Source organism: Sphaerodactylus townsendi, linkage group LG10 (genome assembly GCF_021028975.2).
Source record: "Sphaerodactylus townsendi isolate TG3544 linkage group LG10, MPM_Stown_v2.3, whole genome shotgun sequence".
NCBI classification, from domain to species: domain Eukaryota; kingdom Metazoa; phylum Chordata; class Lepidosauria; order Squamata; family Sphaerodactylidae; genus Sphaerodactylus; species Sphaerodactylus townsendi.
In genome coordinates, this window is record NC_059434.1 from 77,890,084 (window position 1) to 77,913,640 (window position 23,557).

A 23,557-nucleotide genomic window follows, 5' to 3' on the forward strand; every position below is an offset into this window, starting at 1 on the left:
CCCCCCCCCCCCCCCACCCCCCCCCCCCCCCACCCCCCCCCCCCCCCACCCCCCCCCCCCCCCACCCCCCCCCCCCCCCACCCCCCCCCCCCCCCACCCCCCCCCCCCCCCACCCCCCCCCCCCCCCACCCCCCCCCCCCCCCACCCCCCCCCCCCCCCACCCCCCCCCCCCCCCACCCCCCCCCCCCCCCACCCCCCCCCCCCCCCACCCCCCCCCCCCCCCACCCCCCCCCCCCCCCACCCCCCCCCCCCCCCACCCCCCCCCCCCCCCACCCCCCCCCCCCCCCACCCCCCCCCCCCCCCACCCCCCCCCCCCCCCACCCCCCCCCCCCCCCACCCCCCCCCCCCCCCACCCCCCCCCCCCCCCACCCCCCCCCCCCCCCACCCCCCCCCCCCCCCACCCCCCCCCCCCCCCACCCCCCCCCCCCCCCACCCCCCCCCCCCCCCACCCCCCCCCCCCCCCACCCCCCCCCCCCCCCACCCCCCCCCCCCCCCACCCCCCCCCCCCCCCACCCCCCCCCCCCCCCACCCCCCCCCCCCCCCACCCCCCCCCCCCCCCACCCCCCCCCCCCCCCACCCCCCCCCCCCCCCACCCCCCCCCCCCCCCACCCCCCCCCCCCCCCACCCCCCCCCCCCCCCACCCCCCCCCCCCCCCACCCCCCCCCCCCCCCACCCCCCCCCCCCCCCACCCCCCCCCCCCCCCACCCCCCCCCCCCCCCACCCCCCCCCCCCCCCACCCCCCCCCCCCCCCACCCCCCCCCCCCCCCACCCCCCCCCCCCCCCACCCCCCCCCCCCCCCACCCCCCCCCCCCCCCACCCCCCCCCCCCCCCACCCCCCCCCCCCCCCACCCCCCCCCCCCCCCACCCCCCCCCCCCCCCACCCCCCCCCCCCCCCACCCCCCCCCCCCCCCACCCCCCCCCCCCCCCACCCCCCCCCCCCCCCACCCCCCCCCCCCCCCACCCCCCCCCCCCCCCACCCCCCCCCCCCCCCACCCCCCCCCCCCCCCACCCCCCCCCCCCCCCACCCCCCCCCCCCCCCACCCCCCCCCCCCCCCACCCCCCCCCCCCCCCACCCCCCCCCCCCCCCACCCCCCCCCCCCCCCACCCCCCCCCCCCCCCACCCCCCCCCCCCCCCACCCCCCCCCCCCCCCACCCCCCCCCCCCCCCACCCCCCCCCCCCCCCACCCCCCCCCCCCCCCACCCCCCCCCCCCCCCACCCCCCCCCCCCCCCACCCCCCCCCCCCCCCACCCCCCCCCCCCCCCACCCCCCCCCCCCCCCACCCCCCCCCCCCCCCACCCCCCCCCCCCCCCACCCCCCCCCCCCCCCACCCCCCCCCCCCCCCACCCCCCCCCCCCCCCACCCCCCCCCCCCCCCACCCCCCCCCCCCCCCACCCCCCCCCCCCCCCACCCCCCCCCCCCCCCACCCCCCCCCCCCCCCACCCCCCCCCCCCCCCACCCCCCCCCCCCCCCACCCCCCCCCCCCCCCACCCCCCCCCCCCCCCACCCCCCCCCCCCCCCACCCCCCCCCCCCCCCACCCCCCCCCCCCCCCACCCCCCCCCCCCCCCACCCCCCCCCCCCCCCACCCCCCCCCCCCCCCACCCCCCCCCCCCCCCACCCCCCCCCCCCCCCACCCCCCCCCCCCCCCACCCCCCCCCCCCCCCACCCCCCCCCCCCCCCACCCCCCCCCCCCCCCACCCCCCCCCCCCCCCACCCCCCCCCCCCCCCACCCCCCCCCCCCCCCACCCCCCCCCCCCCCCACCCCCCCCCCCCCCCACCCCCCCCCCCCCCCACCCCCCCCCCCCCCCACCCCCCCCCCCCCCCACCCCCCCCCCCCCCCACCCCCCCCCCCCCCCACCCCCCCCCCCCCCCACCCCCCCCCCCCCCCACCCCCCCCCCCCCCCACCCCCCCCCCCCCCCACCCCCCCCCCCCCCCACCCCCCCCCCCCCCCACCCCCCCCCCCCCCCACCCCCCCCCCCCCCCACCCCCCCCCCCCCCCACCCCCCCCCCCCCCCACCCCCCCCCCCCCCCACCCCCCCCCCCCCCCACCCCCCCCCCCCCCCACCCCCCCCCCCCCCCACCCCCCCCCCCCCCCACCCCCCCCCCCCCCCACCCCCCCCCCCCCCCACCCCCCCCCCCCCCCACCCCCCCCCCCCCCCACCCCCCCCCCCCCCCACCCCCCCCCCCCCCCACCCCCCCCCCCCCCCACCCCCCCCCCCCCCCACCCCCCCCCCCCCCCACCCCCCCCCCCCCCCACCCCCCCCCCCCCCCACCCCCCCCCCCCCCCACCCCCCCCCCCCCCCACCCCCCCCCCCCCCCACCCCCCCCCCCCCCCACCCCCCCCCCCCCCCACCCCCCCCCCCCCCCACCCCCCCCCCCCCCCACCCCCCCCCCCCCCCACCCCCCCCCCCCCCCACCCCCCCCCCCCCCCACCCCCCCCCCCCCCCACCCCCCCCCCCCCCCACCCCCCCCCCCCCCCACCCCCCCCCCCCCCCACCCCCCCCCCCCCCCACCCCCCCCCCCCCCCACCCCCCCCCCCCCCCACCCCCCCCCCCCCCCACCCCCCCCCCCCCCCACCCCCCCCCCCCCCCACCCCCCCCCCCCCCCACCCCCCCCCCCCCCCACCCCCCCCCCCCCCCACCCCCCCCCCCCCCCACCCCCCCCCCCCCCCACCCCCCCCCCCCCCCACCCCCCCCCCCCCCCACCCCCCCCCCCCCCCACCCCCCCCCCCCCCCACCCCCCCCCCCCCCCACCCCCCCCCCCCCCCACCCCCCCCCCCCCCCACCCCCCCCCCCCCCCACCCCCCCCCCCCCCCACCCCCCCCCCCCCCCACCCCCCCCCCCCCCCACCCCCCCCCCCCCCCACCCCCCCCCCCCCCCACCCCCCCCCCCCCCCACCCCCCCCCCCCCCCACCCCCCCCCCCCCCCACCCCCCCCCCCCCCCACCCCCCCCCCCCCCCACCCCCCCCCCCCCCCACCCCCCCCCCCCCCCACCCCCCCCCCCCCCCACCCCCCCCCCCCCCCACCCCCCCCCCCCCCCACCCCCCCCCCCCCCCACCCCCCCCCCCCCCCACCCCCCCCCCCCCCCACCCCCCCCCCCCCCCACCCCCCCCCCCCCCCACCCCCCCCCCCCCCCACCCCCCCCCCCCCCCACCCCCCCCCCCCCCCACCCCCCCCCCCCCCCACCCCCCCCCCCCCCCACCCCCCCCCCCCCCCACCCCCCCCCCCCCCCACCCCCCCCCCCCCCCACCCCCCCCCCCCCCCACCCCCCCCCCCCCCCACCCCCCCCCCCCCCCACCCCCCCCCCCCCCCACCCCCCCCCCCCCCCACCCCCCCCCCCCCCCACCCCCCCCCCCCCCCACCCCCCCCCCCCCCCACCCCCCCCCCCCCCCACCCCCCCCCCCCCCCACCCCCCCCCCCCCCCACCCCCCCCCCCCCCCACCCCCCCCCCCCCCCACCCCCCCCCCCCCCCACCCCCCCCCCCCCCCACCCCCCCCCCCCCCCACCCCCCCCCCCCCCCACCCCCCCCCCCCCCCACCCCCCCCCCCCCCCACCCCCCCCCCCCCCCACCCCCCCCCCCCCCCACCCCCCCCCCCCCCCACCCCCCCCCCCCCCCACCCCCCCCCCCCCCCACCCCCCCCCCCCCCCACCCCCCCCCCCCCCCACCCCCCCCCCCCCCCACCCCCCCCCCCCCCCACCCCCCCCCCCCCCCACCCCCCCCCCCCCCCACCCCCCCCCCCCCCCACCCCCCCCCCCCCCCACCCCCCCCCCCCCCCACCCCCCCCCCCCCCCACCCCCCCCCCCCCCCACCCCCCCCCCCCCCCACCCCCCCCCCCCCCCACCCCCCCCCCCCCCCACCCCCCCCCCCCCCCACCCCCCCCCCCCCCCACCCCCCCCCCCCCCCACCCCCCCCCCCCCCCACCCCCCCCCCCCCCCACCCCCCCCCCCCCCCACCCCCCCCCCCCCCCACCCCCCCCCCCCCCCACCCCCCCCCCCCCCCACCCCCCCCCCCCCCCACCCCCCCCCCCCCCCACCCCCCCCCCCCCCCACCCCCCCCCCCCCCCACCCCCCCCCCCCCCCACCCCCCCCCCCCCCCACCCCCCCCCCCCCCCACCCCCCCCCCCCCCCACCCCCCCCCCCCCCCACCCCCCCCCCCCCCCACCCCCCCCCCCCCCCACCCCCCCCCCCCCCCACCCCCCCCCCCCCCCACCCCCCCCCCCCCCCACCCCCCCCCCCCCCCACCCCCCCCCCCCCCCACCCCCCCCCCCCCCCACCCCCCCCCCCCCCCACCCCCCCCCCCCCCCACCCCCCCCCCCCCCCACCCCCCCCCCCCCCCACCCCCCCCCCCCCCCACCCCCCCCCCCCCCCACCCCCCCCCCCCCCCACCCCCCCCCCCCCCCACCCCCCCCCCCCCCCACCCCCCCCCCCCCCCACCCCCCCCCCCCCCCACCCCCCCCCCCCCCCACCCCCCCCCCCCCCCACCCCCCCCCCCCCCCACCCCCCCCCCCCCCCACCCCCCCCCCCCCCCACCCCCCCCCCCCCCCACCCCCCCCCCCCCCCACCCCCCCCCCCCCCCACCCCCCCCCCCCCCCACCCCCCCCCCCCCCCACCCCCCCCCCCCCCCACCCCCCCCCCCCCCCACCCCCCCCCCCCCCCACCCCCCCCCCCCCCCACCCCCCCCCCCCCCCACCCCCCCCCCCCCCCACCCCCCCCCCCCCCCACCCCCCCCCCCCCCCACCCCCCCCCCCCCCCACCCCCCCCCCCCCCCACCCCCCCCCCCCCCCACCCCCCCCCCCCCCCACCCCCCCCCCCCCCCACCCCCCCCCCCCCCCACCCCCCCCCCCCCCCACCCCCCCCCCCCCCCACCCCCCCCCCCCCCCACCCCCCCCCCCCCCCACCCCCCCCCCCCCCCACCCCCCCCCCCCCCCACCCCCCCCCCCCCCCACCCCCCCCCCCCCCCACCCCCCCCCCCCCCCACCCCCCCCCCCCCCCACCCCCCCCCCCCCCCACCCCCCCCCCCCCCCACCCCCCCCCCCCCCCACCCCCCCCCCCCCCCACCCCCCCCCCCCCCCACCCCCCCCCCCCCCCACCCCCCCCCCCCCCCACCCCCCCCCCCCCCCACCCCCCCCCCCCCCCACCCCCCCCCCCCCCCACCCCCCCCCCCCCCCACCCCCCCCCCCCCCCACCCCCCCCCCCCCCCACCCCCCCCCCCCCCCACCCCCCCCCCCCCCCACCCCCCCCCCCCCCCACCCCCCCCCCCCCCCACCCCCCCCCCCCCCCACCCCCCCCCCCCCCCACCCCCCCCCCCCCCCACCCCCCCCCCCCCCCACCCCCCCCCCCCCCCACCCCCCCCCCCCCCCACCCCCCCCCCCCCCCACCCCCCCCCCCCCCCACCCCCCCCCCCCCCCACCCCCCCCCCCCCCCACCCCCCCCCCCCCCCACCCCCCCCCCCCCCCACCCCCCCCCCCCCCCACCCCCCCCCCCCCCCACCCCCCCCCCCCCCCACCCCCCCCCCCCCCCACCCCCCCCCCCCCCCACCCCCCCCCCCCCCCACCCCCCCCCCCCCCCACCCCCCCCCCCCCCCACCCCCCCCCCCCCCCACCCCCCCCCCCCCCCACCCCCCCCCCCCCCCACCCCCCCCCCCCCCCACCCCCCCCCCCCCCCACCCCCCCCCCCCCCCACCCCCCCCCCCCCCCACCCCCCCCCCCCCCCACCCCCCCCCCCCCCCACCCCCCCCCCCCCCCACCCCCCCCCCCCCCCACCCCCCCCCCCCCCCACCCCCCCCCCCCCCCACCCCCCCCCCCCCCCACCCCCCCCCCCCCCCACCCCCCCCCCCCCCCACCCCCCCCCCCCCCCACCCCCCCCCCCCCCCACCCCCCCCCCCCCCCACCCCCCCCCCCCCCCACCCCCCCCCCCCCCCACCCCCCCCCCCCCCCACCCCCCCCCCCCCCCACCCCCCCCCCCCCCCACCCCCCCCCCCCCCCACCCCCCCCCCCCCCCACCCCCCCCCCCCCCCACCCCCCCCCCCCCCCACCCCCCCCCCCCCCCACCCCCCCCCCCCCCCACCCCCCCCCCCCCCCACCCCCCCCCCCCCCCACCCCCCCCCCCCCCCACCCCCCCCCCCCCCCACCCCCCCCCCCCCCCACCCCCCCCCCCCCCCACCCCCCCCCCCCCCCACCCCCCCCCCCCCCCACCCCCCCCCCCCCCCACCCCCCCCCCCCCCCACCCCCCCCCCCCCCCACCCCCCCCCCCCCCCACCCCCCCCCCCCCCCACCCCCCCCCCCCCCCACCCCCCCCCCCCCCCACCCCCCCCCCCCCCCACCCCCCCCCCCCCCCACCCCCCCCCCCCCCCACCCCCCCCCCCCCCCACCCCCCCCCCCCCCCACCCCCCCCCCCCCCCACCCCCCCCCCCCCCCACCCCCCCCCCCCCCCACCCCCCCCCCCCCCCACCCCCCCCCCCCCCCACCCCCCCCCCCCCCCACCCCCCCCCCCCCCCACCCCCCCCCCCCCCCACCCCCCCCCCCCCCCACCCCCCCCCCCCCCCACCCCCCCCCCCCCCCACCCCCCCCCCCCCCCACCCCCCCCCCCCCCCACCCCCCCCCCCCCCCACCCCCCCCCCCCCCCACCCCCCCCCCCCCCCACCCCCCCCCCCCCCCACCCCCCCCCCCCCCCACCCCCCCCCCCCCCCACCCCCCCCCCCCCCCACCCCCCCCCCCCCCCACCCCCCCCCCCCCCCACCCCCCCCCCCCCCCACCCCCCCCCCCCCCCACCCCCCCCCCCCCCCACCCCCCCCCCCCCCCACCCCCCCCCCCCCCCACCCCCCCCCCCCCCCACCCCCCCCCCCCCCCACCCCCCCCCCCCCCCACCCCCCCCCCCCCCCACCCCCCCCCCCCCCCACCCCCCCCCCCCCCCACCCCCCCCCCCCCCCACCCCCCCCCCCCCCCACCCCCCCCCCCCCCCACCCCCCCCCCCCCCCACCCCCCCCCCCCCCCACCCCCCCCCCCCCCCACCCCCCCCCCCCCCCACCCCCCCCCCCCCCCACCCCCCCCCCCCCCCACCCCCCCCCCCCCCCACCCCCCCCCCCCCCCACCCCCCCCCCCCCCCACCCCCCCCCCCCCCCACCCCCCCCCCCCCCCACCCCCCCCCCCCCCCACCCCCCCCCCCCCCCACCCCCCCCCCCCCCCACCCCCCCCCCCCCCCACCCCCCCCCCCCCCCACCCCCCCCCCCCCCCACCCCCCCCCCCCCCCACCCCCCCCCCCCCCCACCCCCCCCCCCCCCCACCCCCCCCCCCCCCCACCCCCCCCCCCCCCCACCCCCCCCCCCCCCCACCCCCCCCCCCCCCCACCCCCCCCCCCCCCCACCCCCCCCCCCCCCCACCCCCCCCCCCCCCCACCCCCCCCCCCCCCCACCCCCCCCCCCCCCCACCCCCCCCCCCCCCCACCCCCCCCCCCCCCCACCCCCCCCCCCCCCCACCCCCCCCCCCCCCCACCCCCCCCCCCCCCCACCCCCCCCCCCCCCCACCCCCCCCCCCCCCCACCCCCCCCCCCCCCCACCCCCCCCCCCCCCCACCCCCCCCCCCCCCCACCCCCCCCCCCCCCCACCCCCCCCCCCCCCCACCCCCCCCCCCCCCCACCCCCCCCCCCCCCCACCCCCCCCCCCCCCCACCCCCCCCCCCCCCCACCCCCCCCCCCCCCCACCCCCCCCCCCCCCCACCCCCCCCCCCCCCCACCCCCCCCCCCCCCCACCCCCCCCCCCCCCCACCCCCCCCCCCCCCCACCCCCCCCCCCCCCCACCCCCCCCCCCCCCCACCCCCCCCCCCCCCCACCCCCCCCCCCCCCCACCCCCCCCCCCCCCCACCCCCCCCCCCCCCCACCCCCCCCCCCCCCCACCCCCCCCCCCCCCCACCCCCCCCCCCCCCCACCCCCCCCCCCCCCCACCCCCCCCCCCCCCCACCCCCCCCCCCCCCCACCCCCCCCCCCCCCCACCCCCCCCCCCCCCCACCCCCCCCCCCCCCCACCCCCCCCCCCCCCCACCCCCCCCCCCCCCCACCCCCCCCCCCCCCCACCCCCCCCCCCCCCCACCCCCCCCCCCCCCCACCCCCCCCCCCCCCCACCCCCCCCCCCCCCCACCCCCCCCCCCCCCCACCCCCCCCCCCCCCCACCCCCCCCCCCCCCCACCCCCCCCCCCCCCCACCCCCCCCCCCCCCCACCCCCCCCCCCCCCCACCCCCCCCCCCCCCCACCCCCCCCCCCCCCCACCCCCCCCCCCCCCCACCCCCCCCCCCCCCCACCCCCCCCCCCCCCCACCCCCCCCCCCCCCCACCCCCCCCCCCCCCCACCCCCCCCCCCCCCCACCCCCCCCCCCCCCCACCCCCCCCCCCCCCCACCCCCCCCCCCCCCCACCCCCCCCCCCCCCCACCCCCCCCCCCCCCCACCCCCCCCCCCCCCCACCCCCCCCCCCCCCCACCCCCCCCCCCCCCCACCCCCCCCCCCCCCCACCCCCCCCCCCCCCCACCCCCCCCCCCCCCCACCCCCCCCCCCCCCCACCCCCCCCCCCCCCCACCCCCCCCCCCCCCCACCCCCCCCCCCCCCCACCCCCCCCCCCCCCCACCCCCCCCCCCCCCCACCCCCCCCCCCCCCCACCCCCCCCCCCCCCCACCCCCCCCCCCCCCCACCCCCCCCCCCCCCCACCCCCCCCCCCCCCCACCCCCCCCCCCCCCCCCCCCCCCCCCCCCCCACCCCCCCCCCCCCCCACCCCCCCCCCCCCCCACCCCCCCCCCCCCCCACCACCCCCCCCCCCCAAAACCCCTCCCCCCCCCCCACCCCCTCCCCCCCCCCCCCCCCCCCCCCCCCACACCCCCCCCCCCCCCCCCCCCCCCCCCCCCCCCCCACCCCCCCCCCCCCCCACCACCCGCCCCCCCCCCCCCCCCCCCCCCTACGCCCCCCCCCCCCCCCCCCCCCCCCCCCCCTCCCCCCCCCCCCCCCCCCCCCCCCCCCCCCCCCCCCCCCCCCCCCCCCCCCCCCCCCCCCCCCCCCCCCCCCCCCCCCCCCCCCCCCCCCCCCCACCCCCCCCCCCCCCCACCCTATAAATTTAAGAAATAAATAATAAATAAATAAATAAAACTCCGCAGTTTCAGAGTACCTGGATTTGAGGAATCGTGTGTTCTCTCGGTGCCACCCCTCACTACCTCCCCTACCCACTCCCCTCCCCTTGCATGCCATCTCTCCCTCCCCTCCCTCTCCCCCTGCTAGGGTGGGTGGACCATGTCCAGATGCCGGAGGCCCCTCCCCCTCCCTCCCCTCCCTTGCATGCCACCCCTCACTCACTTCCTGTTCTGCCTACTGGTGACTCATTAGAGGTGCTGATAGATGACTGGCATAGCTATCTTTCTGATGCCACTGATAAGATCACTCCCTGATGCCTGTTTTAACCCAGCATCAACTTAAGAGGGCGGGCCACCTCACTCTCTCTTTCACACAGAGGGAGGAAGGGAGATGCCCTTATACTAAATGCCAGATCAGTACATGGTTGGTGTCCCTGTTGAAGACCTCTTTGACCTCTAAAGAAGAGAGGCGCTCAGGGTTTCTGATAGGGGGCTTTTCCCCACTTCAAAAGTGAAAGTGGAGGGGACCCCTGCTCCGTGTTCGGCGCGCAGTTTCAAAAAGGTGTACTTCCAACCAGGATCCGAAATGACTCGCGCTGAGGGGTGGGAGGAGCAGCAGAATCGGGGTAACTGCGTTGTCACTGTTGGTGTAGTGGGGAGTGCTGCAGGACCCCAGGGTATTTGCCGTGAGGAGTGTGCATCTAATGGTGGGTGGGGAATCGACCAGGGTTGCCAGTTCTGGGTTGGGAAATACCTCGAGATTTGGGGGTGGAGCCTGAGAAGGGCAAGGTTTAGCAGGGGAGGGGTTTCAACAAGGCATTATGTCATAGAGTCCACCTTCTAAAGCGGCCAGGTGAACGATTCTCTGTAGCTTGGAGATCAAATGTCACAGTGGGAGACTTCCAGGCACAACCTGCAGGTTCACAACCCTAACAGGTAACGTTTCCCCTTCAGTCGTATCTGACCCTGGGGTACCACTGCAAGCAGTGATTATATAGGCAAGCCGTTTTTGTGGGGTAGTTTGCCATTGCTTTCCCTGGCGATTCTTTACCCCCTAGCTATGAGCTAGGTACTCATTTACCGACCAAGAAATGGATGGATGGCTGAGTTGACCATGAGTCAGCTACCAGGATATCTGACCCACAGGAGGCTCAAACTCCTGACCGTGTGAGTGGCAGTGCAAGCACTTAACCACTACGCCACCTGGCTCCTACTTTCTGATTATTGCTCCTAGATGCTTCCACCCACAAATTTTCCATTCCCCCCACTTTACAAGAAAAAATTTTTAAGCCTACAACTCTGTGGTGGTATTAGTGATAAAAAAATTCCTTCACCATCATCATGTCCACGTACTACCATTCAGAAAAGTCATGCCAGGTGGTAAGGAGTATATTTAATGCTGGTTCCTAGAATGGTCTAAGAACCCACAAGGTAAGGTGTTCTTCCCTCCCATTAAGATATTGCCACGTATATTGTCAACGAGCCAGGATGACCATTTTCCCACTGACTGTTGTTTTCTGCTGACAATCCTGCAGCTGGCAAGAGAAAAAAATAATCTTACAAAATCGTCAAGTGATAGATTCCACTTCTGCAGAAAACTCAGCATGTATGTCAGAAAGTTCTAGGAATCACTGGAAACTCTATGGTTTTGCTATAGCACTTCCACTAACTAGAAACATGTGACGTCATTTCCAGGGTTTTTTCCAGCACTGATGTCGTAACGTTGGCTTAACGTCTCTCCCCTGTGTCCACTCCCCACCCCCCCCACACAAATCTCCTGCCAGAACCAGACCATTCCTGGCTACCCTACTGTGCATCAGAAACACAAATAAGTACTGCCCCCTTTTCTCTGGCCCACACGGCACAGCAAATGTATAGTGGTTTGCAGTCACGATAAAGTAACCTGTTTTCCTGTTTATGTGTTCACATGTATCTGTGCATACTGCTATTGGAGCCCATGGAAACAATGCGGGCAGCTGTCGCTCCCTTACACGGAGGCGTGCCTTTTAAAAAAAAATTACTTCCCACCAATGCGTAGCTACGCAGGCATGCACAAATGAACTCCCAGAGTCATGCTGACGCCTCACGATACAACCATCTGCAAAGCGTGACTACGCAGATATAATCCGTGAAAAAAAAATGTAAAAAAGGAAAACAGAGGCAAATAAAGCACCTCCTGCCTGGCCATTCGATCACAAGCGACTGCAACCTGGGATTTTTAAAAAAGGCTTGCAAATAGTGTGATTCCCAAAAAACTTGGGGCGTTTTCCCACTTACCTTCTGGCCTGCGCTACTGTAGGCAAGACTCCCCACTACAGGGGCGGCGACAACGCAGCGCCCTGCCGCTGTCGCGCCCCCTCAGCGTGCGTCATTCCTGGCGCTCTTCCAAATGGCGCCTTTTGATGACCCTGCACAGAGCACGGGGTCGTGGGGAAGCCCGGGCGCGTGCCAGAAATGACGCGCGCTGAGAGCAGCGCGCAGCATACGGGGGGGCGTGGCAAGTGGGGAAACGCCCCTGGTTAGGGGAAAATAACACAGGGCAGATTTGCTTTAGGGGCGGGATCTGTGAGAAGTTCCTCCAAAGCGGGTTTTTTACCGTTCTAAACCTGTGTTTATTGGCCCATGTGGAAGGGGCCTCTGAGAATGATTTGCCTGAATTACATAAAATCTTGGTCTCTCATGTATACAAAGTGTATTGGTTCATGTTGCTACAAACCTTACCAGTGAGCTAACAGAAGGCAATTATGAGCATCTTTTTTTTTTGCTTCCTTGACCACAATTGCCAAACATAGTCTTGGAAACTCATAAAGGTTGATATGTACACTAAAATATTGTTATAACTACACTGGACTTCTACCAAGGAGGATCACCATCCCCTTCTGAGCACTTGGTATATGGCTTTTACTTATGCAATTATGCTATTTAATGTTACAATTCTTTCTTTAAATACTTAAACGTACTTAATTGTTGCCTCCAGATTTCCTGAGAAAGAATGCTACAGTAAAATATTTCTGTATTAGTGTGCAATTTGAACACCACCTTGACAGCTGATCCGACTAGCAGCATAGTGTAAAATATTGCAATTGATTCGCATTTAAGAAATGGGAGGATAAGTCCTACTTTTGGTTTTTATGAGGTCTACATCTATCTATTCATCCACCTGTTGACATCAAAATTGGCATGTCAGCTAGACTAAAGAGAGCTAACCTAAGGGGTCTACTCAGAGATAAGTCCCATATTAATCAATGGGGCTTAGTCCCAAGAGAGTGTCTTTAGGAGTGTGGTCTTAGTTGCAAATAAGCTCAGTTCCATTGCTTCATGTGAGGACAGCATCTAGAATTCAGTGTTTACGCTCCAGCTGTCCCACCAACCTTGGTGGCTCAAAGCAGTTTTAATTAACAATTGAATTTGAATTTCTGGACGTGATCCTTTCAACTTGACCACAAGTGAAAGAGGAAGGAAAGACCCTTGCAAATGATTGAAAAGTTTACGCCAGGGACCGTGGAGCCTTGCCTTGACAAAATCACTGGGGACAGGCGCTGTGGAGAGGAACAGAATTGGATGAGATTAAATTGGCAAAATGGTGGGATCCAACCCTTTATTTGGCTTTTGTGTTTATTTTTGGATTAGTATAAAAATTGCATCTTGCCGAATCAATTTATTCAAACATGAATACATGAATGTATTAATAAAAGAGATAAAGCTGTTAAAAGTCCGCTGCAAAATAACCTGGGTCGGTTTTTTAAAAGAAATTAAGACCATTTGTTGACTTTTTTTGTTTTACTAAATGCAACTGCTGGCTGGAGCTATAGTTTAAAGGGGAGATTGGTGCCTTTAGCCCCAACCCCCATTGCCAGCTAGAGGCCCCAAAGCTCCCTACGACCCCAAAGTGTCTTATGGCCCAAGACACAAGATATTTCAGTAAAGGAGCAGCAGTGGCGTAGGAGGTTAAGAGCTCGTGTATCTAATCTGGAGGAACCGGGTTTGATTCCCAGCTCTGCCGCCTGAGCTGTGGAGGCTTATCTGGGTGTTACCGACAGGAAAATAAACAGTAACATTTTCCACGGGGTCAGGGTTAACCTAGCTACACTTCAAGCTTCAAGCCCTGGATATGGAGACTTACATGTAGTTCAGAAGGCTCCATAAAGGTTCCACAGAGAATGCACATGTATGTTTTATTATAACCAGAAATGCTATATGAACCTCTTGTTTGTACCTTTCTAGGATGTATTAAAAGGCCCTTTTAAGTTTGATTTGTGATGTGCCTGCAGTTTAGGATGTGTTAGTTTTAGTTAGAGTTCTTCAGTTAGTTTAAAGGTTTGTTTGTTATTGTTAGATTTAAGAAAGCCATACCAATAAGAAGGTCTAAAGTCTTGCCCATAAGTGCCATTTGTACATGTTTTTACCTTTAAAGAGTTTCCCTAACTTGTTTTAAGTTTAGAAATGTTATTTTTGAAATGTATGTCATTAAGCCAAAGCAGTGGCCAGAAAGGTTGATAATAAGAGACGAGGAGGCTAGTCCTGCAGAATTTGGTTTGGGAATAACACCAGGGTGATGGCATCTTCACCAACAAAAGGACAACTTTTGACTAACAAAGGATGTCACCCTGTTTTGCTATTGGACTGTCTGAAGTTTTACTCTCCAGGATCCAGAAGGTCATTGGACTATTAAAGAGTTTCCAATTCTAGGATCTCAAGACCATTTGGACTATTGAAGTTTCCACTTCTAGGATCTCAAGATTCATTGGCAGCCTTTTCTTTCAGGACTTAAAATCCCATCAGCAAATAAGCAAAGACTATCTACCTCCTCTTTGTTTCAAATTGTCTGTATTATGCTTTGGCAGGGGGCTGCCCCCTTGCCTCCCTCTGATCAGGTGAAAAACTGTATAAAAAGGGCTGTGTTTCGTTCTGTACTGGGCAGTCTGGCCTGGAAAGAGCTTGAAATCACAATAAAGAACCTTTGCTCTGAAGGCAGCCTGCCTCTGCATCCACTCACTGCTGCCAAAGCTGAAATCACTCTGAAATCACTATTGCTCATTGCTGACAAAGCTGAAATCACTCTGAAATCACTTCCTAGTTACCCCTGGCTGTGGGTAACATGGGGAATTCAGATTAGCCTGTACACTCCCACATACGCCAGCTGGGTGACCTTGGGCTAGTCACAGCTTCTCGGAGCTCTCTCAGCCCCACCTACCTCACAGGGTGTTTGTTGTGAGGGGGGAAGGGCAAGGAGATTGTCAGCCCCTTTGAGTCTCTTGCAGGAGAGAAAGGGGGGATATAAATCCAAACTCCTCCTCCTCCTCCTCTTCTTCTTCTTCTTCTTCTTCTTCTTCTTCTTCTTCTTCTTCTTCTTCTTCTTCTTCTTCTTCTAAATCTTCAGAATAACTTAAGTACTCTGAAAGTTGGTTTCCTGATGCTTTTTTCCTGGCAGTTAGTTTACCTATTGGTGATTCTTTCACCACCACTATCGGGCTAAACATGTTTTCCAGCTCAGGTACAGTATGACCTAATTTCTCCCCTTCGGCTTCCCTACCTTGTCTCAGCGTCCTTTCCTATGTTTTTGCCCTGCTATCCTTTTGCTCATGGCCAAAAAGTATGCTCACTCTCCAGCATCCATCCAGCACCCGGTTGTTGGTAATTGCAAGTTGCTCACACAATCCAGCTACCAAGAGATTAACTGCTTGTATGTAAAGCAGTTGTTTAGGTCACTGTTTTTGACTTGGTCTATTGATCAGCTATTGTTCAGCAGATCACCATTGCTTACTCAGGGGTGCTGAGTTAAGTACTCATGTTGATTTGAATGGTTAATTGTACCATTTTATTAAATTTGTTATTAATATGTAATAAGCAGGGACCGAATGAGGGGGAATTGCGCCTGGTGCATGCGTGCACCCAGCGCCCCTCCAAGCCCCTGTCCGCCCTCTGGTATGCCCCGTCCTGCCACACCCCCGTCCACCCCTGCAGGTGCTCATGTAACCTCAGCTTGTGGGTTCTGTGGGGCAGAACTTGGAATGAGTTTGCAACAACAATTTTTTAAAAAACAAAATGGTTTACTTTTTTTTACATATAACATCAAACATCAACATTTAACATCACACTTCAAGGTCCTGTTCAGGTTGCATTTTCAAGTCCTTATATTTACAGTCTACCCAATTACTGTGGTCCAATTCTGCCCAGAGTGGGTTTGGCTCCACAAGGGCATCCAAAGGCAGATGGGAGGATTCAACTTGTATCAGGTTTCCAGGAGAACTCTCACCCATTACAACCACAAAAAGAAAACCCTGAAACAACAAACTCCAACATTTACAACATAGCAAAAATAAACTACCACCTTCCCAGTAGTTCCCAACAACATTGCAGTTACCTTAACAAGGTGTTAAGGGCTTATACAACCAAGGTCTGAGTCTGGTAGCCTTGTCTCCTCCAAACTACATGAGGTCTGCTGCAGCCTCTTGCTGCTTTGAGTCTCCACCCCTTACTGGGTCAACCCATTCTGAGCATGGGGGTTACACTCACGCCCGGTGCATTGTGCACCCCCCATCCCCTTGGCACTACGCCACTGGTAATAAGGCACCCTAAGCCTATTTGGGAAAAGTGGCTTATAAATCAAATTTAAAATTTAAAAAACTGCTAAATGTATTAACAACTGTGGAATTAAGGAAGCTCAGGCATATAACGTTTACCTTATCCTAAAGTACGTTACTTTTGTGCCACACTGTCATAACTTCAGAATGCAGATGGTTTGTTAACAAATGTCTTACTTCCTTCTACGTTACCCAGGAGCTAATAAAATGACTACTAAACCTGTGATTACGACTCAACCACAGCAGGTTATAATCGTCCAGCCACAGACAGGCCAATGGCAGACGGATTTATTTGACTGCTTCAGTGACATGGAAGTGTGTAAGTGACTGTGAAAATATTTCACTTTGGGATTGTTTTGTGGTGTGGTGGTTCTGGAGAACTGGTTCCCCCCTCCTCCACATGAGTGGCAGACTCTTATCTGGTGGACTGGATTTGTTTCCCTGCTCCTACAAATGAAGCCTGGTGGGTGACCTTAGGTTAGTCGCTGTTCTCTCCAAACTCTGTCAGCGCCACATACCTCAAAGAGTGTTTTTTGTGGGGAGAGGAAGGGAAGGAGATTATAAGCCCCTTTGAGAGTCCTTGCAGGAGAAAAAGGGGGGATATACATCCAAACTCTTCATCTCCTATAGGGTCACCATATGTCAGTTGCAACTTGATGGGACTGAGCCTTACGGGGAAAGGGCGGGATATAAATTAAATAATAATAATAATAATAATAATAATAATAATAATAATAATAATAATGGCACTTCACACACACAGGCTCATGATGCTAAGAGTGGCAGGATAAATATGTGCTCTTTATAGAGATGTCCTGCTTCATTGTAAACACTATCAAGTCACCAATCATTCTTGTAAAAAAACCCATTTTTGCTCAGGAAAGCATGCCCTCACACCCAGCCAGAGTAGTGCTTGCAACAATACAATGCCGTGGACTGGTTATAATGTCAAATGCATGTTGATGTGCAAGTGACAACCAAAAACGAACGCTTACTTCCAGTGGTGGGATCCAAAAATTTTAGTAACAGGTTCCCACGGTGGTGGGATTCAAACTGTGGCGTAACGCCAATGGGGCTGGGCGGGGCACGATGGGGGCGTTGCCGGGCATTCCGGGGGCGGGGCATTCCTGGGCGGGGCTGTGGCAAGGACGCAGCTGCTGTTCCGGCCCTTGGGCAGGAAATGAATGCATGCAGGCGCAGGCTGCCACACACGCCAGTGCACCTCCTGCTAGACTGCTTCAAGTTCTGCGCACTACTGCTGAGAGGAGGGGCGTAACTAAGGCAAAAAATCACGTGGCAAAATCACCAATTAGTAACCCCCTCTCGGCACACACAAATAATTAGTAACCTACTCTCGGGAACCTGTGAGAACCTGCTGGATCCCACCTCTGCTTACTCCCATATATGCATAACCTTCCTTGCCACACAGACAGGTCTCTCTGAACTTGGGATCTTCTACAAGGGTATGTTTCGCTATTGAAGACCTATAATTTGCCCCATAGCTTTCTGTCTGAGAGAAAATGAAGCTATACTTTCTGATTGGTGGTGGGTTTTTAGGCTGGAGTCTGGAGAAAGGCGAATCGCTTCATGAAAAGATGTAGATATTCCAAGGGAGAGGCATGAGAAGAAGCATGAATGACTTGCACTTGGTCTCCATCTTTTCTGGGTGTTACCCAAAATGGAGAAATGTTCATTGGACCTGTGTTTGAATTATACATATTAGACTTCAGGCATAGGTAGCCCAGATCCCCCATGACTTCAAGCATAGGTAGCCCACAACCCCATGGGTTGTGGGGTGAAGAGAAAGGAGTTTGTAAGGTGCCTTGAGTCTCCTTGCAGGAGAGAAAGGCAGGGTATCAATTCAAACTCTTCTTCTTTAAGGAAACAGAAAAAAGCACAAAAATAAAGAATCATGGGCTCAGTTTGCACACAGGAGAGGAAAAACAGAAATGGCAGGTTTTCAGGTTGAAACATCCACGGTGAGAAATTCCAACTTTCCCCTGAGATTTTGGTGGCAAGTTTTTGGTGACATTTGGACTCTGAGTGGCCTACATTTATAATTAACATTCTTCCTTAACCCAGACCTGGATAGTCCAGTCTAGTCCAATCTCATCAGATCTTGGAAGCTAAGCAGGGTTGGGCCTAGTTAGTCTTTGGATGGGAGACCACCAAGGAAGTCCAGGGTCACTACACAGAGGTAGGCAATGGCAATATCTTTATCTCTATCATATCTTTCCTTGAAAACCCTATGGGGTTGCCACAGGTTGGCCGCAACTTGATGGCAAAAATAAAATCTTTCTCTCCACTTCAGTTGTTTTTCCGTGGAGCGGAGTAGGGTAGAAAATGCAGCTAAGGGGGTAGAAGAAGAAGAAGAAGAGTTTGGATTTATATCCCCCCTTTCTCTCCTGCAGGAGACTCAAAGGGGCTTACAATCTCCTTGCCCTTCCCCCCTCACAACAAACACCCTGTGAGGTAGGTGGGGCTGAGAGAGCTCCGAGAAGCTGTGACTAGCCCAAGGTCACCCAGATGGCGTGTGTGGGAGTGTACAGGCTAATCTGAATTCCCCAGATAAGCCTCCACAGCTCAGGTGGCAGAGCTGGGAATCAAACCTGGTTCCTCCAGATTAGATACACGAGCTCTTAACCTCCTACACCACTGCTGCTCTCCACATTAAAATGTAATGTGTGATAGCTTATCAAAGCAGGCCAATTCAAGTCAGAAGTGACTAAACCACAAAGATATTTCAGCTGCCTTGGTAGTTTTCATTTACTTATTTGAAATGTTTTTTTATCTCACATTATTGACAAAGAGTCCAGGCTCAAACTGCTTGAGCAGTTTGTCTCTCCAGGAGCAGATGCATGACAGAGACAGCCACGTTCTTATTATGCACCGGCATCTCACGACTGGTGGTATATTTTCTCATATGTGGCTACTCTGGACAGTGATACTCATTCAGTGGATGAGGACCTGTATGTAGCTTGTTGATATGCCACATGGGGCTCTTCTAAGCACCCCTCTGCAACGTGTCCAGAGGTGGGATCCAGCAGGTTCTCACCAGTTCCCGAGAGTGGGTTACTAATTATTTGTGTGTGCCGGGAGCTCTGTTATTCCATTTCCCAATTTACCTAAGGATGGATAAATAATTGGCAATAGGGTCGATACATTTTCACAACGGCAGGAAGTAAACAGTGCATTCTCCAAAGATCTGAGCTACGTAATTTGGGAATTCAATGAAGTCTTATAGATTTATACACTAGCCACTTTGACTCTTCCCGAAAAAGGCAGGGTATACATGTAATGTACTGCAATAAATAAATAAATTGTTGGGTCAAATTTTACTTTCCATCAACTTGGCCCTCTGCCATGACTTCCTAAAACAGCATTTTTCATGCTCTCTCCAACTAGGCCTCTGTGGACTATGTTTTGGCAGTTGTTTGGGATGCAAAATTGCTTCGGCTATGAATGAATGCTGTTTGTGCGGACCATCTGTGGCACTGAGGGCTGTATACAGGACCAGATACAATATCCCAGTAAGTATTCCATCAGACCATATTGCCTTTCCTTGCTTTTTTGGAATCTAGTGCAATACATTTTAAATTCTACCTTTTAATCCTCTATTTCTGGCACGTTTCTACTACGCTCTTATATTTTATGCCACTATAAGGTGTTGTGGCTGTTCTCGAAGAAAGCTAGAATTTGGTGATGGAGGTTGCTGAGAATTCACTTGGTAGGAACCAGTTTTGAATGGAGAGGTTCAGAAAGGGAAACCCATATTAATTTTATCCTGCCCTTTCTCCAAAGAGCTCTGGGGAGCATACGTGGTTGCTGCTGTCTGGAGTCAAATACTGTGAGCACCGTCCCACTCAAAATTTATTTTCTAAAACCGTCGGGGTTCCATTCCATGTGTTTTCAGTTTTTAGTTCAGAGGCGTACGAAGGGAAAATGGCGCCCAGGGCAGCACCTGCTACGGGTGCCCCCCCCCCGTGCCCCACTTATCTTAGGCAACAGCAGTCCCAAGCAGCTGGCAGGGCTGGGCCTGGTGGGACCGAGAGGCACTTGGTGGCAGCTCTGCCAGGCTGCTCCTTCAGTCGGCGGAGGCTCCGTTGGCTGAAGGAGCAGCCGGGCGGGGCGGGGCCGATGGGGAAAGGAAGAGTGGTGTGTGTGTGGGGGGGGGGGCAATTTTCCTCCATATGATGTGAACAGCGGCCGCCCGGGGCATTTGTCCCCGGGCAGCCCCATGGAAGCTCCACCTCTGTTTGGGTCCCCTTGTGCATTTTACATCTGACCCACCTGCAATTTTTCTCTTCTTAAACAACACGAATGTTAAATATCTTTTTGTTTTGCAGGGATCCCTCTGCAAAGACACCTTAATTACCACCTACTGCTCTGCGTGTTCCCTTTGTCAATTACAAAGGGACATTAAAAGGAGGAAAGAATTAGGAATCTTCTAAGGAGGTTGGTGCGGTTTTTTTTGCAGGTTTATTTATAAAATGTGTGACAGGAAATTGACCCATTATGGTATCAATGATCCTTTTTCTTTTCCAGGGGAATGGCAAAGTTACAGTGTTAGTCCTCAACACCTTCCAGAAGAAAGAGAAGTAGCGTAGGGCCTTTGGTCAGTGCAGATAGGACAGAAGAAGAGATCCCATTCATGATAGGTTTTGGGTTGGGGCTAAACTTATTTCCTGTCTAAGAGAATTTTCCTCCGTCCCAAATGGTTGACATTAGTAGACGTGTAGGCAAATGTATACATTACACAACAGAGTATCCGGGGAGGTCCACTGTCCCCACTCTCTGTCTTGAAGTCACACATGACTTATAGGTTCTCCTAAATTCCTGGCTTGCAATGCCTGGTTTGGATTGTGCCTGTGGGATGAATGGGGAAGGGCCTTCAACCTCTTTCCTGACCCTGGCCCATTATCCTGACCTCAAAAGTTCTGAGAGGCACTATTTAGCCCACTAGAGAAACCCATGAATATCTCACTGAAATAAGTGTTTCAGCTGGGTAGCGGGAGGAAAGTGGAAGGCAAAATGGGAGGTGGAATCTGCAGTGATGCCATTTCCAGCATGATCTGTAAGTGACATCACCACTCTAGACTTTTGCCCAAAACTCTATGGTTAAATCACACAATAAGAGAGTTTGGGGCAAAATGGTAGGGGTATGCGACATTGTAATCACTACCTCACCACCATGGTGTAGCGTTAAGAGCAGGTGGAGTCGAATCCGGAGAACTGGTTTTGATTCCCCAGTCCTCCACCTGAGTGGTGGAGGCTTATCTGGTGAGCCAGTTGTGTTTTGGCACTCCTACATTCTGGCTGGGTGACCGTGGGCTAGTCACAGTTCTTCAGTGCTCTCTCAGCCCCACCTACCTCACAAGGTGTCTGTTGTGGGGAGAGGAAAGGAAAGGAACTTGGAAGCCACCTTGAGTCTCCTTACAGGAGAAAGGGGGGATATAAATCACTCCCCCCATTCCTCCATGAGTAGCTCTAGAAATAGCTGGACAAACCATAGCTCCCGGCAATTCTTAGAGCTACCCACTGTCATTTCAGTTGTACCTGAAATACCAGTAGACACCCCCAGCATTTTTATTTTACTCCTGCTGCTGCCCCACACTGCCATAAACTTGTCACTGCACCTATTGGTGCAGATAAGAGCAAAGCTTGCTCAGGGATTGTCATTTTGGATGCAGGGTTTGGCAAGCAAGTGTGCAATAAATAGATTTATCAGCAGGCTCCGCCATCCACCACTCACTGTGGCTCATCCAAAGGTCCACCTCCCAACTAACCCTGTTTTTGTTTTTCTTTAGGGCTACGCTGATGATTCTAAGATCTACTAAAGCAGCATGCTAAAGAAAATGCTATAGGCAGGTGTTTGCCACTGCAGCCTCCTCCTCCACCACACTCCCTGTACAATAAGTGAAAATCTTAGCCGTCTTATGCTTCCTTCTTACATACATTGATCTGTCAGGATTTAATTATATGTTGCTTACACAAGCATGCAACAAAATCCAAATGAAAAAGAGCTTTGGGTAAAGGCTACTTGGAGCTCAGGACAGTCCACGGAGAGGTGCTTAACAGTGTGCGCCTTCCACTACCAGATTTCTATGGTTGCCAACCTCCAGGTGGATCCACCATGATAAATACAGTGGGGGTCAGTGTAACAACCAAGTAGCCAGCAAAATAATTTTGCAGTGCATCAAGCTCGAAACACGTTGCTGTCTAACATTGCAAAATATTACAAGAAGCAAAGTTTCAACAATAAACCGTATAGAATCCAATATCCGGATGAATTCCCTGGTGTTGAATAATTTCAGCTTGAAAGAAGTTATCAGCTCAAATAGAAACTCAGAAAAGCACTCATGTGCCTAAACACTTGACAATCACTGTGTGGAAACAGTTACAATCACTCTATGGGTTCAAACGAGAGCCTATTCAATAGACCACACAGAAAATAATTTTGAATCACTGAGCTAGCTGGTATCAGAGGTGGGATCCAGCAGGTTCTCACCAGTTCCCGAGAGTGGGTTACTAATTATTTATGTGTGTCGAGAGGGGGTTATTAATTGGGTCTGCTTTTCTGTTAGAAATTCCATTAGGTCCAAAAATCATAAAGTCCTGTTGTTTCCTATGCGGCTGGTTAGCGAAGGTAGAAAACGGGATAATTCTCCCTGTTGGACTGTTTTAAAAACATGTTTTAGTAATATGGTAACGTTCCTTGTTTAAGGAAAGTATCCTTCTTTTGATTTCTAGAAACAAAATTAAGTATTTGAAAGTATTAAGTATTTGACAGGCAGTCAATGAGAGGAGAAGTAGTTGTTTCTGTTGGCAGTAGATGATAGGACTTGCTATAATGAGTTTAAATTATGGACAGAAAGATACCAGCTGAAAATTAGGAACTTTTTTTTTACAGTAAGAGTTTTTTACAGTAGCAGAGAAATTATTAATGCCCCGCCCCGTCGTGCCCCGCCCAGCCCCATTGGCGCTACGCCACTGTTTGAATCCCATCACCATGGGAACCTGTTACTAAAATGTTTGGATCCCACTACTGGCTGGTATCCGGATAAATTTGCCCAACCACAATCTGCGGCAGGTTCTCTGGGCTGCCATGAAAATGTCAGAGAATCAGCAGCAGATTGTGGTCCAGGATGGGTTTGGGAATTCAGTTCCTGCAGTGAAAATTGGGACAGCTTCTGCATATCGAATGGAACTGTACTGACTGAAAGAGCATTGCATACACCTCCTCCAAGTGCTGACAAGGTTGGGGAACTCAAGGAATCTGTGTGTAGTTACCAGCATGTGGCTCGGCTGAGATAGGATGCAGGTGAGCAGAAGTCACATGTTAAATACTTAAGTTCCACCTTGTTTTTCATCTAGTAAAAAGTGCTTTTCCCCTTCTCCCTTTTTCATAGTGGAACAAGCTGACAAGCTACACTCTACAGTTCTCAACTTGAACAGATTGATGTGTGATATTTTGCATAATGTATTCTGCTTCTGCAAGCCTTGGAGAAAGGCAAAGAGCTATGTAAGACATTAAACTCTCACCTCCAATATGGCAGTCTCTCCTTCTCTTCCATTCCTCGGTTTAATCAGAAGAATAAGAGTTGGATTCATATCCCCCCTTCTCTCCTATAGGAGACTCAAAGGGGCTTACAAACTCCTTTCCCTTCCCCCCTCACAACAAACACCTTGTGAAGTAGGTGGGGCTGAGAGAGCTCCGAAGAACTGTGACTAGCCCAAGGTCACCCAGCTGGCATGTGTTGGAATGTACAGGCCAATCTGAATTCCCTAGATAAGCCTCCACAGCTCAGGCGGCAGAGTGGGGAATCAAACCCAGTTCTTCCAGATTAGAGTACACCTGCTCTTGACCACTA

General features: G+C 63.9%; 1 long non-coding RNA gene across 1 annotated transcript; it reads left to right on the plus strand.

Annotated features, from left to right (window-relative positions):
- The first annotated feature begins 22,617 nt into the window (after positions 1-22,617).
- On the plus strand, positions 22,618-23,236 carry LOC125439728. Its single transcript, XR_007245573.1, has 2 exons — positions 22,618-23,007; positions 23,096-23,236. It is a non-coding gene; the product is annotated as an uncharacterized LOC125439728 (long non-coding RNA).
- The last annotated feature ends 321 nt before the right edge of the window (positions 23,237-23,557 follow it).